We start from the raw sequence: 14,296 nt of genomic DNA, 5'->3' as shown, positions 1-14,296 counted from the left end.
ACATTCCTAAATGCCCCACAGGCAGCTGCAGGAACAGCATAAGTAGCTTCAGCCAGCAGGCTGATGCCAAAAGAGTGCAAAGCATATGTTAAAATGAATAGTTCATCCAAGTGTCATTATAAATGACAGTGCTCATTGATGTGACCTGCTGGGAAAATCAGAAGGGAAACAGTGAGAATTGCTGCCATGCCATTACTTTGGAGGGATGTTTAGAGATGTAATGAGGCCAGATTTTCTGTTTCCAAGAAACAGAATAGTGCAATGTACAGAAATAAATAACCCCTGGAGCACTGAGTGCTTCACCTTTAAAGTTCTGGATAGAAAGCAAGTTATCAAATATGTTTGTCTGTCATGAATCTTTCATCTACTAGAAGAATGACTGATTGAACTTCACTACCAAAAATTAACAAGACTCTGCCTAGAAAGATTGAGAACATGGCTACATATAGGCACTCAGTGCCACTAGTGCTCTGAGATAGACCTCTAGACAACAGCAGCAGTTCTAGAGGACACAAGACTCTTGTGGATTCTGTCATATCTGTCAGCCCTGAATGCATGAGACCCCCAGTAACACTGCAGCGGCTCCCTAAGCGCTTCTAATTTCAGCTATTAGCTTTTTCTCCGAAACTCCAGGTTCAGCCCCTGCTGCTTGGTTCACAGCAGTGAACTCTGTGCACGCATTAAGCAGAAATGACCCAATCAAGCCTGTATAAACAGGAAATAAGGACCCAGTAGTATGATCAGCATAGAGCAATACTGAACCATATGCAAGTCCCGGAGGATAACACCTGTCTGACCTGCAGAGATTCAGGATCAGTAGAAGTCAAAATCAGATATATGAGTGAACCAAGGGGAAAATCTAACCAGGTAGACAAGTTCATTCCTGTTTACCAAGTGCCAAACTGAACAACTTAACTCTGAATACCTTTCCCACAGACAATCAAGCCATATGCAGGATCATTACCATTGGAATAGGCATGGAGGCTGCAATGAGAAAAGGCCTATGTTGCTTCTGCATTAGAAACAAACACTGTGCAAAGATTCTAGAATAAAAAGAAAGTCTTCTAGCCATAGATGAGAGAACTCTTTCCAGTCAAGTAGTACAGATAAACCCTCCACAAACAAAACCTAGTAAGTTTGTATTTTGTTTGCATAAAGCTAGAAGAAACCAGAAATATTTTAAAAAATTACATCATTCACAGAGTTTTAAAGGTCCACTACCTCACAATAGTTATTAGAAGAAACCTAGTTTAGTGACACTTGCACTTGTGCCATGCTTACAGAAGCAGATCTGTCCAGGGACAGATCAAAACAAAACACAATGGAGATAAAAGCATTATAATGAATGGTCAGCTTAAAGGTGGCAGAAACACTGAACAAACATAGCAATAAGCCTTCAGACCCTTTCTCATCATAATGATGGGGAATAATTTTCTGGAAAAGGAATTTGATGGTTTTCAACGTTTAAAATGAAGCTTTACAATCTTCTATCCTATTTTTTTTGTGCATGAATATTTCAAATGAATGTTAAAATGAACATAATTATAAAATAGTGATAAGATTAAGTTATATATTTAAGTGGTGCTTCAAATAAATCTTTCAAATATTCATTTCAACAAGAAGCCCGCATTTTAGTATACTACTTTTCCCCAGTTTATGTGGCTTCGTCACCACTATACAAAACCACCAACATATCCATATATTCCCCCAGTACACACACGTATGCACTTAATTTACTTTGCACTTGGCCTTGTTGAACCTCATGAGGTTCTCACAGACCTACTTCTCCAGCCTGTCCAGGTCCCTCTGGATGTCTTACCATCCTTGTGGTGTGGCGACTGCACCACTGAGCTTGGTGTCATCTGCAAACTTGCTGAGGGTGCACTCAATCTCGCTGTCAAAATCATTGATGAAGATATTAAACAGCACTGGTCCCAGTACGGACCCCTGAGGGACACCACCAGTCATGGATCTTTGAGCCACTGACCACTACTCTTTGAATACGACCACCCAACCAGTTTCTTATCCACTGTACCGCCCACCCAATCAAATCCATATCTCTCCAATTTAGAGAGGAGGATGTCCTCCTCTCTAGAAGAAGACACCTTTGGTAGCTTAACATTGATAGCCATATTTCAAAGTTACCTGATGTGTGACAGTGACCAGAGAGAAGTTTGATTCATGTTTTGGAATGGGATGAGATTTCCTAAATCCTTTTCTTGAATGGACCTCACTTGAGCCAGTTGAGACTGACCAGTAAACCCCCAAAATGGAAGACAGAGGTTCTGTGCTCATGAAGCTTGGGGAATAACTAGGGTGTGATTGACCACAGCTGTTGCAAAGAAACCTGACTTAATTTCAACACAGAGGAGACCAAAGCATGGCCTTTGTTTTACATAAATGGTTTCAGCAGTTGGGTGGGTCAATCAGAAGAGTAAGTGTTTCTCCTGGAATTCATTAAAAGAGTGTGAATGTCTCCCTGATTTAGCTAGACAAGCATGAGAGGGAGTGTACACATGGCTCAGCCCAATAGAGAGTATAAAAACTGAACAAATAGCAGAAGCATTTTGAAAAGAGCAAAGGGGTTTACCTGGTTTCAATCCATGTACTCCTTCCCAGTGACTGGAGATACCCAGTGTCCTGATGGTGAGCTTTTTACAGAGGCCAGTAACAAGGCTCACTCCATATTGTGATTGAACTGATTTTTGCAATCATTGTATTTTCCTAAGTGTAACTTAAATTTGCATTGTCTTTTCAGTATATTTTGAGTCACCCTTCTAAATCAGAACATCAAATACCTTCAAATAAGTAAATCTGCCATTAAATATCATAACCTCCCCATGTGGAATACATAAAAGAACCTGATCATGAGGTATTGGACTCCAACACCATTACTTCTCCAGAAGAAATAATGCAAACTTATGTCAGATGCATTGGATAAGATTTGGTGTGGGGCCTATATTGTACTGGTTTTAGCTGGCATAGAGTTAAATTTCTTCATAGTATCTTGTATGCTACTATGTTTTGGATTCGTATTGAAAATAGAGTTAATAACACAGGGATGCTTTAGTAAAGTCAAGAACTTTTCCACTTCTTACACTGCCCCACCAGTGAGTAGGCTGGGGATGCACAAGAAGCTGGAGGGGACACAGCCGGGATAGCTGACCCGAGCTGACTGAAGGGATATTCCATACCATATGACAATGTGCTCAGCAATAAAAGCTGAGGAAGAAGGAGAATGGAGGGGATGTTTGGAGTTATTGCACTTGTCTTTCAGAATAACCATTAGGTGTAATGTAGCCCTGCTTTCCTGGTGACGGCTGAAAATCTGCCTGCCAATGGGAAAGAGTGAATTAACATCTTGGTTTGCTTTGCTTGCAAGTGCAGCATTTGCTTTACTTATTTAGACGTCTTTGTCTTGTTCCACAATTTTTCTTACTTTCACTCTTCTGATTCTCTTCCTCATTCTACTGTGGGGAAGTGAGCAAGTGGCTGTGTGATGCTTATCTGCCTACCAGGGTTATACCGCAACAAAGAGGTTTAACAAAGAAAACTAAAAGAAGAGCACTTTCCCCATTTTTGTGCTATTTTAAGTGCTGGTGAAGCCTCTAGTATAAGGAACTCTCCAAGCAACACGAGAAATTTTGGCAATGTCCAAGTGATGTCAGATTACTTGAAGACTTGACTAGCATCTTTGAGGAGCTGTGTGCTGGAATCAATCCCTGGATACATTCTTCCCACACACGCCAACGTGTTTCTTAAACCAGAGCTTCCCCAGAGACTTGAGAAAACAACATCAGAGTAGTATAAGACAGAATTTGTACAGGTAGAACTTTGCACCACTCAGGAGCTTTACACCATTTCTGCGACAAAACAGTCCTGCACTGTACTACAAAGTGACCAGAATTAGGGCAAGGAATCAACCCAAGAAGATCCAGTCACCAGGGGAAACAAATAATGTTTGCTTTGAGTAATCCTAGGTCCTCATTAAATGAAATGCATGACATCTAATCTACTGTCTCTCCTTTACTGAGTTGTCTGAATAGCCTTAAACACCATAAATGCAAAATACAACCTCCAAAACTACAGAAGAGTAAGAAAGAGAAGGAAAATAAAGAAGGTATTATAATTCTTTTCCTGATACAATCAGCACAGTAGCACTGGCCATCCACCTTCTGCTTTATTTTTTGGAAAAAAAAGAATCCTGTTCTCAGATGAATCATCTTTTGACAAGGTCTTAAAGATTGTGTGGCCAAGCATGTCAATGGACAAAAAAGTGGGATCAAAAGATTTCCATGGAAATAAAAAATGAGTAGGATCAGATGTAAACCAAGTCTTGTAGTCTCTAGTGGAAACATATAAGATGGGAAAACTAGAAGATGTGAAGAGAAGCACAACAAAACCCGTGGAATATCAGTGTGAACTCAGGACCCACTTCCTTTGACTTCCTATAAAAATTTAAGCTATAACTCAGTGCACATATCATACAGATACATAGAATTACAGTCATCCAGCCATCCTGGATACTACTGTAAATCCAGTCAAACCATATCAGGAGATTATAACATCAGGAACATCTTCAGCTGAGTCACTGCCATTTAAACCAATTCCTCATATCTTAGCACAAAGTAATAATTAGTTAAAATTCTTCTTCAGGTCTGCAAATTTAAAAATATACATTCCCATCAAGCTCAAAAGCTGCACCCAAGCAATCATGGAGGTATCATCCAGGGATTTTTCAAAGAAGAAAAACTTAAAAGAGAGAGTGATTTATACTACCTTCCACCTCTAAAAAAGTATTACTCAGTTTAAATTACTTCAGACTGAATTTACAATCTCATTCACTCAGCAATTCAGTGAAATGACACGTACATGAAATTCACAAAAGCATTTTATGCCATCTGTTCAGGATACTAAGTGTGAACATATTTGGGGGTTGAAATTAGTAGTTATAGGGGAGGAAATTAACATATTGGACTAATTAACAGCATCTTCTGGAAAAGAGACAAGGAAGATAACCAATTATGAAACTTTAATGTTTACTGTGCTCCCAGCTATAAATAAAGATTGTTCAATATGTCTCTCCTTGGGGGTTTTTGGTTGATTTTTTTTCTCTTCTAGAAGATGATATCTGCACTGTGTCAAAGAACGTGAGGCAGAGAAAAGACTCAGACACTATGGACTCTGTGGTTTGTTTCCATGCTGCTGAATGGAGCACACAGGTGTCCCAATGTGATGCGTCCTTATTGTTATGAGGGTTCAAAATGAAGGATGAACACAGCACACCTAATTCTGGACCTTAAAAAAATTAGAGTAGACTTAGTCACAGGAACTTGTTATCCTTGTATTCCCTTAAAGTATAAACATTTAATTTCTGCTCCATTTTTGATCCTAGTTTAGGATGAATTAATGCTTTGGACTTTAACTGTATGAACCAGAACTTCACAGATTACGATGAAAAGACCCATAGTTGAATAAATCAGACCTTTTTGAAGATCCTGTAATTGTCACGGAAGACAAAAGGAATACATAGTTGTTAGAAGCGTTATGTAGGTGATACAGCACACTGGGAAAAGTACATGGGCCCATGCTAAGCAAAAAAGTAAACTTTTGTCCCTAGCATGTTCCATAGCATATCCTCTTTGATATTATAGAATCATAGAATTATAGAATCATAGAATAGTTTGGGTTGGAAGGGGCTATAAAGATAAACTTGTTCCACACCCCTTGCAATAGGCAGGGACACCTCCCACTAGATCAGGCTAGATATTAGGAAAAATTCAGTTACTGGAACAGCCTGCCCACAGAAGTGGAGGAGTCTCCATTCCTCGAAGTGTTCAAAAAATGTGTAGATGTGCAGTTCAGGATATGGTTTAGTAGGCACGATAGTGTTGGGCTGACAATTGGAGTTGATGATCTTAAGAGATTTTTTCCAATCTTAATGATTCTATGATTCTAAAGTTCACTTCATGCTTATGCCTGAGTCTGGACTTACGTCCAATTGCCCTGAACATGAAGCAGCTTAGGTTTTATGACATTTATAAGCCCGTGCTCAAAGCAGAGTACAGGTTCCTAGGATTTTGAAGGATTGTGAAGAGCCATGGTCACGAGCACAATGGGAAGGCATGTTTTAGAAAGGCTGCATGCTGGGTTGTCTTTATAAAACAATCAAGTTTCATTAATTTCAGAGTGATGCTTTACCTTCTTGATCCTGATACCTGACAATGATGGTGCAATAGAAGAGAGACTTCTGCCACTTATCTCTTCCCTTTTTCTACTTATAAAGCTATTATAATAGTCACACTCAGCCTGAGAAGATGCCCAGTGTTCATGCACCATGTAAAGAGCACAGAAAATTATTTTTTGTCAAGAATTGGGAAGTAAATAGTTTGTCAGCTTCTAAGACAGCATCGTATGAAATCTGATTTTTAGCAATAGAAGCTCTGGACAAGGAAAAATACATTCTGAATTAATGGGACATTTTACAAATATTTACAAAAATATTTAAAAGGACCTGAAGTAAAAGTCCAAAATTATGGAAAGTTTCACAGAACCTCATGTTTCCAGCTGCAGAATGGAATAGATGATCATTAAAATTTATACAAGTAAATATACCAGGAGGCAGAATTGCTCCCTGGAACACAATGGGACAAGTTGCACAGCTCAGGCTAGATTCATAATACAGGTCAACACACCCATTTATATGCAAATTAAGAGGCAGTTGAGGCCACACAACTTTCACACTTTAGGCTGATCAGCTTATCTAGACCAGCTTATTGCCCTTAAGGAACTGATAAAGTCCAAGTAAAACACAATTGATACGACATAGTGTATGAAAGACTTCTTTCTCTCCTGAGCCTCATTTCCTTTGTCATTTCGCAAGGCTAGAGAACCGCCTGAATGATAATATCTACATTATTACAAATATTTTAACTTGTCCCTCCATTAAGTTTTAGGAGAAGAAAGACAAGTGAGTGGGAAAGAAACAATCACACTTTTCTCCCCAGAAGCAACACTCATTGCAGCACACACACCCCTCCAGCCACCGCACACAGGAGCGGCTCCGAGTATGCCTTTCCCACTTCTGAAGCAAAGCTGGATCCAGTTTAACATCTCTTACAGTATCATCTTTGTGCTGGTGCATTATAGCCAAGAAACAACCACAAGAATCGTTTCTTTGCCCTGCTATCAAAAAACTTGGAAGAGGAAAGCAAAGGCACCACATTCCCCCCACTCTTTCCTGCTGCCTGCCCTTAGCCTTCTTGAGAGTGTGATGCGCCTTTTACCTCACTGCTCTACCTTGCTGTCAGAAAAGCCTTCTGTCCTTATCTAAAAAGTTAGAGTCAGGCTTTGGAGATCTGAAGGAGTGCTCCGAAATCAGAAGTGGTACAGTTTTGTGGTTAAACATACATATTGTGGTCTAATGTGAAGGACTGGTGTTTTTCATGGTAAATACTCCACTGATCTGGCTGAAATGGTCCAATGTCCATCCATAACTTGTACGAACTATCTATCTGGTCAGAGTATCCCAGTAATATATGTATATGTATCTATATAGGTATATGTATCTATAGTGAATGCCGTACAAGCGCTGGATTTTACTAGCACAACTACTTGTCTTTGCCTACTCAGTCTGGATGTCCCATGCTGCACCTGTAGAAATACAGTCTTTGGCAACAAGTCTGGATATGGACACTTTAACAGTAATGACCTTCAACTGTCACATGAGTCAGTGAGTCACAGAATCATGGAATCATCGAATCACCAGGTTGGAAAAGGCGTCTTGGATCATTGAGTTCAACCATTCCTAAACTACCATTAAACCATGTCCCTGGGCATCTTGTCTACCCATCTTTTAAGCACCTTCAGGGATGGTGACTCAACCACCTCCCTGGGCAGCCTGTTCCAGTGCCTGAGTCAATGGTAACAAATAAATTATGAAAAAAGGCTTTCATTTTTAGTTCACCTGAAGCTCTTTTCCAGGTGTGCAAAACTCAAAATTTTCTTTCCATGTCACACCACTGTACATTGTTGCCAATAAAAACCCAAGGCTGGAGGAACTATGTTTATCTCAGCAGGAAAAGATGTTCCTGGAGCAAGGACACTTTGAAAACAGATCCTGTAGTAACAAGAAGCCAACAAGAAATGAAGAAATAAATACCTGTGACATTGGTGCGGGCTGACAAAGCTTCACAGTACTTTTCCAGTAGAACAGACAAGGGCAGGTTCACAGAAGATTCACAGTGCAGGACTATCTGGATGAACAGACATAAACAAAATAAAATGAACAGTAAAGGAGAGGTACAGGACAGATTTTCTCATTCCTGCTTATAATTCTTAACATGTTTATAGGAATTCCTATTCATAATCAGTTCACTTACAGACATCCCCTCACAACAGAGATAATTTATGGTTATACTTTCTTCGGTCCACAACATCAGATAGCATTCATTTGACTAATGTAGGCATCTATAAATGAACTACCTATCCCGTACCTCTTCTTTTGGGTGTTAGTCAATAGCATTAACAAAGCTCAGGAGATAACATCTTTCACCTAAAAGTAGCTGCCTAAAATAAAGAAGATGAAACATATCCTACTAAAGATCATGTGTGATTTTTTTCTCAACTAACTTTTAACAGCTATATGGCTGCTAAAGATCCTTACACAGTCAGGAAAGAGAAACGGGGAGCAGCAAAGAGCAATTCAGAAGGCTTGAGGAAAGTGCTTTCATTAACTGTGTAGGAATAGTAAACATCCTTGTAAGGTGATCCTTGGCTCTTGTTAGCCAGTAAAAAAGACATGAGTGAAAAAGACATCTGACCCTCAGAACTCAGAGTGTTTATCCCTCCACTGAAAGCAAATGCTAGTGAGAAAGCAGCAATATCAACATGGGCTCTTCAAGAATGCTGTGTGTTCAGTACAGGCTCAGTGCATCCCCAAGTAGATTTTAGAAAACGTATAATTAGAGTTAAATTCAAGGAGTATATTGTCATTTTCACACTCTAAAATGAAATAACTGAAGTGTTCACTGCAGACAGAGGAGAAAGGACAGAGGAGAAAGTACAGAACTGTACATAGAATCATGGAATCATAGAATGGTTTGGGTTGGAAGGGACCTTAAAAATCATCAGGTTCCACCCAACCCTGCCGTGGGCACAGACACCTTCCACTACATCAGGTTGCTCAAAGCCTCATCCAACCTAGCCTTGAACACCTCCAGGGACAGGGCATCCATGAATTCGCTGGGCAACCTATTCCAGTGCCTCACCACCCTCACAGTAAAGAATTTCTTCCTAATATCTAATTAAATGTCCCTTATTTCCCCTCATCCTATCACTGCACTCTCTGATAAAGAGCCCTTCCTCATCTTTCCTGTAGGCCCCTTTTAAGTACTGGAAGGGTGCTATAAAGTCTCTGTGGAGCCTTCTCTTCTCCAGGCTGAACAACCTCAGCTCTCTCAGCCTGTGTTGGGGTAGTGCTTGGAGCAGGAGAAGCTTCTCAAAAAGCCCTTTAAGTAAGGCAGAACCAAATGTGGTAAGAAAATTCACGAGTGACATCAATGGAAGAATTTTCCATTTTCAAACTGTGAAATAAAATCTTTCTGACTATTTCTGAGGGAATTTAAAGCCTCGGTAACACACAAAGTGCCTTTGCATTTCTATTTAAGCAGAATGACTCTAACATAATATAGGCAGCTTTTGCTCAGGGAAATGAACATAGTTCTTCAATGTTGACATTACATTTCAGTGCTTTAAGACGTGTTAAGAGATTGTAGAACCTTTTTAATATCATTGAATTCCTTGTCATTTAATGAGAAGTGGAATAAATGTTCATAACAGTAGAATTCGTCAGAAACATTGGTGTCTAAAGAACTATTCTTTGTATGATACCACTTCTATCTATTTCTCACTTTGCTGTTATTTTACAAAATAGAAGTCTTGAAATACAAACAAAAAGCCCTTATCAGACTTCATTTTTTTCAAATAAACACCACTAAGCTGCTGTTTCTCCTCCAGGCAGACTCAAACTCCTGCTTCCCACAGCCTTTCAAAGGGCTTCCAAAGCCTTTCAGGGTACTGACCATGCATGGTCAGGTCAAGGAGATAGGGAAAGGCAATGCTTTCTTCTGCAGCCAGGGCAGGGGCTATCTTAGAAGACAGAGCTCCAGCCGAGCCTGCCAGAAAGCAGACTCTGTAGTGGTCATGTCAAACCCAGTCATGTGAGTTGACATAGCAGAGGCATTTCTTCCCTTCCATCCCTACACCTCTCTGTTACCTCATAGGCCAAAGCACTCTCTCACTTCAAAGAAGAAACTTGAGACATCTCCATGTACTGTAAATACACTGCATGTTCAGCTGTCTGCTTTATAAGATGATGGCAAAAGACAGAAGTCAAGTTTAGCATAGCATGTGTAGGGAAAAGAAAGGTGAAATGCCACATTTGTTTTAGGGTCAACTTATGTTCATTTGGCTAGAGGGAAAAGTGCCTTCCAGGTATTATGTTACTTTTGCTTTCATTTTCTCTCTGCTTAACATAGTGAACAGCTTTCTTGTGTGTGACACTTTTAAAAAATTATATTTAAAGCAGACAAACCCCAAAACCCTGAAAACACAGCTTAAAAATGGAACAGCAAAAAAAAGAGAAACATTTAAGTAATGTAGAATTTTAAAGATAAATAATTGGGCCTGTGACTATGTATTTCTTCTGAAATACTAGTTGCTTTGAGTAACTAATGGACTACTTTATCCAAACTGCACTTCTCACCAAATGAGTTCTACATTGTATTGCACATTTACCTGAAACAGGCACAGAAATGCCTATCTTAACTTCTCTGAGCCACTGTGGATGTTTACGAACAAATAAAAATAATGCACTGAGCTGGAGATTAATGTGAAAAGGAGCTCTTTACTTTTTAAAGCAGAATCTGACTCTTAAGAACAAGAGCCTTTTGCAGCTTCCTGCTCACATCTGAAAGAACTTTCAGAAAATGAGTAGATGAATTGTTCTAGTGCGTCACTGTCTGTGTCTCTCATGGTCATTTTGTTAGACCTTTCCCCTTGGCCATGGTCACTGCTCTTCATTAATCCATGAAAGGTCTTCATCTCCGCCAGAGAGCATGCAAGCATGAGAAACTGTATAATCTCGCGTCTAATTGTGAGAAAAGGGCAACAACCTAAAAGAGAGTGATATTTTGCTGTGTTATGTTGTTAGAAACTGCAAGACACTAATAGTAGTATGTGCCTCTCTGAAAATAGGAGAGCTTCAATCTTGCAAACATTTATTTATGCAGAATTTGGTCTTTGCTATACAAGTACTCCCATAAATTGCTAACATGAAGCTATAAAAACACATACGCAACATTATATGATATACGTGATGTGCCTCAGTGGATCCACACAGATAGCTCTGAGCATAGATAAATATCTGACCCATCGTAATGTTGCCTCCTCTGAGTTCCTACCAGAATTTGTGGTGATTTCATGTGCATTAGAGAGGACTTGTAACTTAATTTTATAACAATTAACATAGAGTCCTGATCTGAAAGATTACTGTGTTCCACTAAACAGTGAGAAGTTGTGGATGCCCCATCCTTGGGGGTGTTAGGGCCAGGCTGGATGAGGCTTTGAGCAACCTGACTGAGTGGAAAGTGTCCCTGCCCATGGCAGGGGGTTGGAACTGGATGAGCTTTAAGGTCCCTTCCAACTCTAACCATTCTATGACTCTATTAGATATAAATATATATATGAAATTAACACTGGTACTGTAATTCACTTGCATTGGAGAGGTTGTTTTCTTCAAACTTGTAAGAAATGGCTACAGTATTAGAAAGAAGTCCCTAAAGGTATGAGTAGGATACAAACCTCTCAATATACGCATAGAGCTACCATGGAGATACAATGGACAGCATCCTGTGAGTTTAAATATCTAGCAATAAGAAGCAGCAGAGGGGATGAAGACAGCATGACTAAAAACTGAAGGAAAATTTTAGAAGTGGAAAAGGATGACACATAATGGTGCAACATTTGTTGTCAAGATGGGGAAGGGAAGCTCTGGAGGCAGCAAATGCTGCCAAACATGGACAGATCCACACACTCCACTTTCCCACTCTCACATAAGAATCCCCAGATTCCTTATTCTAGTTGTCTAATAAAAAACATCTTTTGAGAAAAAAGCTCTCACACCTCCCTGTAAATGATCTGCTGGTGGCATGCCGAAGAAAAGCAGAGGTGCTGGCATCTGAGACATAGTCTCAAAGTAACAGAGCAAAATTCTCCCTTTCAAAAAAATGTAGTAGTATCCAGTACTTATGGTTCTAGAGGAATCCATTCCATGGAACTACAACAGCATGTTGTACTCAGTTTAGGGCAACAGATGCACCTAACTTCACTGCGAAAATATCATTAGTGAAAGAGCTCAATGCAGCAAAATCAAAGCAAATCCCACACTTCCTTGAAAAACCCATACGCTGTTGGAATACAGCTAGGGAGTTGCCAGGGCAGATGAGCATCTGACATGTTTTACAGGGGTTCCTGTCATCACCAGTACTTCTGTGTGAAAGGAGATGCTTTGGGTAGAACACCAGATATTCAGTGGAAAGCACTTAAAAAAAATGCCAACATTCATCTGAGAAGCTTTCTCGCTAATCAGAGATGGCAAGACATGGGACAGCGTGGGGAGAGCCAGAATATTTGCTGACTACTAATCACCTGAAGGAATATGCACAACCTGGAGAGCGAAGAATGGTACTTAAAGAGAGAAACAGAGAATAGCCAAGAAGAGGAGAGGAAGGTTATCTTTAGTGTAGCCAGAATGGATTTATATTCACTGTTGTATGGTTACTTCATACACAACAAGCATGCAAAAGAGATGCTCGTTAAAGGACAATGCTAAGAGACACAGCATGATGGAAATGCAAATCCAGAGGAGGGCCACGAAGATGATCAGAGGACTGGATCACTTCCCATATGAGGACCTCCCATACAAGGATAAGCTAGGAGAGCTAGACTTGTTCAGCCTAGAGAAAAGAAGACTCTGGGGAGACCTCATAACAGCCTTCCAGTACTGAAAGGGGGGCTCCAGGAAAGCTGGGGAGGGGTGTGCAGGGGTAGGATGTCGGGATTGGGAGGGGGAGGGAAACAGTTTTAAGCTGAAATAGGGAAGATTTAGAATCCTGGAATCATTTGGTTCGGAAAAAACCTTTGAGATCATTGTGTCCAACTGTAACTGCCCACTACTAAAACATATCTTCAAGCACCTCATCTACCTCTCTTTTAAATACCTCCAGGGATGGTGACTCAATCACCTCCCTGGGCAGCCTGTTCCAATGCCTGAGAACCCTTTCAGTGAAGAATTTTTTCCTGATATCAAATCTGAACCTCCACTGGTACAACTTGAGGCCATTTTCTCTCTTCCTCTCATTTGTTAGTTGGGAGGAAAGCCAACACCCACCTTGCTACGTGCTCCTTTCAGGTACTTGTAAAGAGTGAAAAGGTCTCCGCTCAGCTTCCTCTTCTCCAGGCTGAACCCCAGTTCCCTCAGCCACCGATCGTAAGACTTGTACTCCAGCCCCTTCACCAGCTTGGTTGCCTTTCCCTGGACACACTCCGGTGTTTCAATGTCCTTCTTATAGTAAGAAGCCCAAAACTGAACACAGTGTTCGAGGTGCAGCCTCACCAGTGCCGCATACAGGGGAAGGATGACTTGCCTGGTGCTGCTGGCCACACCGTTTCTGATCCAAGCCAAGATGCCATTGGCCTTCTTGGCCACCTGGGCCACTGCTGGCTCATATTCAACCAGCTGCCAATCAACAGCCCCAGGTGCTTCTCTGCCAGGCAGAGTTCCAAAAGCTCTTTTCCCTGACCGGGAATCGAACCCGGGCCGCGGCGGTGAGAGCGCCGAATCCTAACCACTAGACCACCAGGGAGACCATGAGATATTAAGAAGAATTTTTTTCCTGCGAGGGTGGTGCGACACTGGCACAGGTTGCCCAGAGAAGTTGTGGATGCCCCATCCCTGGAGTTGCTCAAGGCCAGATTTGATGGAGCTTTGAGCAACCTGATCCCATGGAAGGTGTCCCTCTCCATGGCACTGAATGATATTTAAGGTCCCTTCCAACTCAAACCATTCCATGATTCTATGAAATATTTTGTTGTTGGAGAACAAAAAGAGTTCAGTCCTCTGCTTCAAGATCTCTTTGGTCTTTCTCAGCTCAGCAACTTAACTTTGCTTGTGCAGCAGCGTTTGGCAGTATACAAACATTTGGATCTGCTTCACCAGAAAAATAATTTCCATTTG

General features: G+C 40.7%; 1 non-coding gene across 1 annotated transcript; it reads right to left on the bottom strand.

Moving 5' to 3' along the window:
- Window positions 1-13,853: 13,853 nt before the first annotated feature.
- Window positions 13,854-13,925, bottom strand: TRNAE-CUC (transfer RNA glutamic acid (anticodon CUC)). Its single transcript has one exon. It is a non-coding gene; the product is annotated as a tRNA-Glu (tRNA).
- Between the last annotated feature and the right edge of the window lie 371 nt (window positions 13,926-14,296).

This window comes from Phaenicophaeus curvirostris, chromosome 6 (genome assembly GCF_032191515.1).
Source record: "Phaenicophaeus curvirostris isolate KB17595 chromosome 6, BPBGC_Pcur_1.0, whole genome shotgun sequence".
Classification (NCBI taxonomy): Eukaryota; Metazoa; Chordata; class Aves; order Cuculiformes; family Cuculidae; genus Phaenicophaeus; species Phaenicophaeus curvirostris.
Note: the sequence above shows the minus strand (reverse complement) of the source record. Positions and strands in the feature narration are given on the sequence as shown.